The following is a 3,540-nucleotide window of genomic DNA, read 5'->3' as shown; positions in this document are numbered from 1 at the left end:
TGGGACTTTTCTTCATAGCCACGTGAGCTAATTCCCCTAATAAATCCCTCTCATATAATTATAACATATCCTATTGATTCTGTCTCTCTGGGGAACACTGACTAATAGAGTACCCCTTATGAAGTCTCTGTAGTTTGTGTTAAACCTCTGCTGTTTTCAACAAACTGACAAAAGTTAGTAACTGTAAAGCCCTTAAATAAAGGTATGCTTGTTTCAGGATGGAAGAGACATCGAGCGAAGGAAACCCAATCCAGGGAGAAGCAAGTGTGGTGGCTGTCACAGGGATAAGCAAGCACACAGCTTTCATTCGTTAAGCAAGCATGAGTATCTATTGAGGACCTGCTGTCTGACAGGCCTATGCGGTTAGTGAGGGGACACAGGGGCAAGGCAAGGCTCTTCCCTTGAGGAGCCATTGATACTGCTGGGTCACATGAGGTACACACGTTTGAAAGGGCTAGATAAAAGGACAAGGCAGGAAACACAAAAGGCCAATGGAAGGCGCAGAGAACAAGCAGAGTTCAGAGGCTCATAAGGAGTTGGGGAGGAGGAGGGTCCAGCACAGGCAGCTGGCAGTGGTTACTGCCTTCAGGCCACACCCTGGCCTATGGGCTTCTTGCAGACCCAGCAGAAGGTGGCATCACAGTACATGTCATTCCACAAACGCTGGATATGCAGTCTTCAGTCTGCCCATTCTCATACTGCCAGTTGTCTGGCTGATTCTTGTCCCAGAACCTGGAAACAACAGGGTTTTATCCTGTTAGATGAAGGAAGTGTCCCTTCCCCCTGCTGTGGCATAAGGAGGTGAAGTGATATGGGTCCCTAGTCTGCTAGAGGCCCCAGGATGGGGACAAGGCTGGGGACAGGGGTAGCATGGGTGGCTTTGCTGAGGTTTCCTTAGTTACTGAGGATCCAGGGACAGGGAGGAGTATCTATGAAGCTACAAGCCCTCACCCCAGAATTCACACTCAGATTCCTTCTGATGAGGTAGGATCCCTTGGAAAGAGGCCTGACTATGGAATAGGATAGGAAAAACAAACAGAAAAACAGGCAGACTGCTCACAGGCTGCCACCAGCCCTGGGACCTGTCCTTTCTGATGCCCCTGTGTGGAGGGGTCCAGACAAGAACCACAACTATGCCCATGTGTCCACACATACACACACACATCACACACACACACAACACACATCACATACACCTCACACACCACACACACATATGCACACAACACTAACACTTATTGGGCAGGGATATACACACAGGACAGGGACACACAAGATTCTCTAGCTAGGCCTGTCAAAGACAGTTTCTGACAAGCACCAGACAGCGGCTGGACTCACACTCTGCTCTGGATGTCATTGTATGGTGTCCCATCTGCCCAGTGCCAGGAGCCCTCTGTGCCGCTGTCAGTGAGGCTGATCCAATGGTAAAAGATACTTGTGTACTGTATCAGAAATTTCTGTAGAGAAAAGGCAGCATTGTTGTTTAACCCTGCACATGAGAAGCCGGTTCTCCAAGCTATCCCCTCCCTGGTCCAAGGAGCACGGACCCCACTTCTCTGCAGGAGCTGCTTCCCCCAACCCTCTGCACCTTCTGTGGTTTGTCCAGGTTCTAGGGCAGCAGACAGACCCTGTCAGGGGAAGTCCAGCTTCTTCCATGTTGACTGACCCTAGATAGTCCCAGCCCTTGATGAGGGGTATGGCTTTACCGGGACAAAGACAGACCTAGCCACGGCTTACTAAGAAGATGTGTTTTACAGAGTAGCTTGTCCTTTGACAAATCTATAACAGTGTTTCAGAAGAGCCACAAGGGGTGGGGACTTTTGTAGGTTGAATCAAACCAAACCTATTGTGGCCCTTTGTTAATAGCCCTGGCCAGTTCCAATAAGGACCCCTGCAGTTGAGCCAACCTGGGACTGTATTGACTAGGTCCTCAGACTCAGATGTGTGTCTGGTTTTCCTGCGAAGCCTGGGTCTAATGGGCCCTTGACAGCCATTGGGTTAAGTGACATTAAAATCAAGATTGTTGACTGGAAAGGAAGCCTGAGAGGAAAACGGGGGCATGAGGAAGGAAGCAGGCTCCCAACACTAAGGGCAGTCACCTGGTGACACCTCCCTTTGCCCTTCCTCCCCGATGATATCTCTTGAACTCTGCGTGTCTCCCTGATTCACTGAGGACATGGCTGGAGGGTGTGGCTGCTGTCATTGCCTCTTCCTGCAGTGCGAGGCGCTCATCAGAACTCAAGAGATATTTGCTCCCTGCCTGACAGAGGAGACATGGGGGTCTCTGCTGCTCCCTCTGATAGGGAGAAGTCCAAAGCACCAATTCCCTTATTATCCACCACCCATCAGCACCACCCACGCCCACAGCTCTGACCTGCTCCTCCTCAGAGATCACTAATGTCAGGTGGGCTCCCTGAGACATACAGAACTGCTCAGCCTCATGCCACGACTTCTTGATATGAGAAAAGTAATACAAGCTTCCCCTGTTGACCTTCCAGCCTTGCCGGATCAGTTGGTTAAGTTGATCTGGAGCAAAGGATGGGGAGGAGAGAGAACCAGGTGCTGCCAGTGGATGCCCCAGAGCTGACCTTTCTGACCTCTCCAGGGGCTGACCACTGAGGTTCCCAAGCCCGTGCAGTTCTCAATGCCCAGTGCTCCAGGAGCAAGGCCTGAGAGGCTGCACCACCATCCCACTGCCCAGTGCTGAGGCTCAGTCACTCCTGGGGGACTCAGATCTGCCACCAGATACCTGCTTTTTGACTATACTGCCCTCTCCCAGTTCATTGCTGTCACCTGACAGTCTTCCCCACTGCAGTTCCTGCCATCTTCCTGGGAGATTTTACAGACATCCCACAGCCTCACCATTTTCTTGACTTCATTTCCATCCACTTCAGCTGCCCATACCACGGCCATCCCAGGACCTCGTCATCACTGGCCTGCCTGACCTCACAATTTCCAAACTCTGATAGCTCATCCTGTGAGCACAAGCCCCAATTCTCTTTGCTCTTTCATCCCTCCCTGTCAGGACACCCTGTTCTTTGACATCCTCTATGTTTGAAATGGTGGCACACAGGCTAACTTGCTCACTCATTCTTTCGTTCAGCATTCATTGTTCGATGTTCCTGAACTTCCATGAGCCAGGGACTGTTATACAAAGATCAATAAGACATGATTCACGCCGTCAAGAAACTTAGAGTCTAGTAATTGAGATGGTGCAAAAAAGGTGCTGAAGATGCATTGATAAAAAAAATTATATGTATGTTAGAATAGAGGCACAAAAGAGCGTATGGTCTGTTTCACCTGGGCAGGAGGTGGGGCCCAGGAAGGACGCCCTAGGTGAGATGTCACTCAATCTGAGTCTGACACAACTGAGGGAGAGTTTGCCAGGTGGTCAGAACTGAGGGGAGCATTCCAGGCAGGGGAAAAAGTAGGCACAAAAGCATGAAGGTGTGAAATGGCACGACATGGCCTGATCTGTTCAAGCTACTTGGTACTGTCAGGGCATAGGGCTGGGAGATGAACTTGGACAGGTTCACCAGC

The sequence above is a fragment of the Galeopterus variegatus genome, unplaced genomic scaffold, assembly GCF_000696425.1.
Source record: "Galeopterus variegatus unplaced genomic scaffold, G_variegatus-3.0.2 Scaffold1558, whole genome shotgun sequence".
Taxonomy (NCBI): Eukaryota; Metazoa; Chordata; class Mammalia; order Dermoptera; family Cynocephalidae; genus Galeopterus; species Galeopterus variegatus.
Note: the sequence above shows the minus strand (reverse complement) of the source record.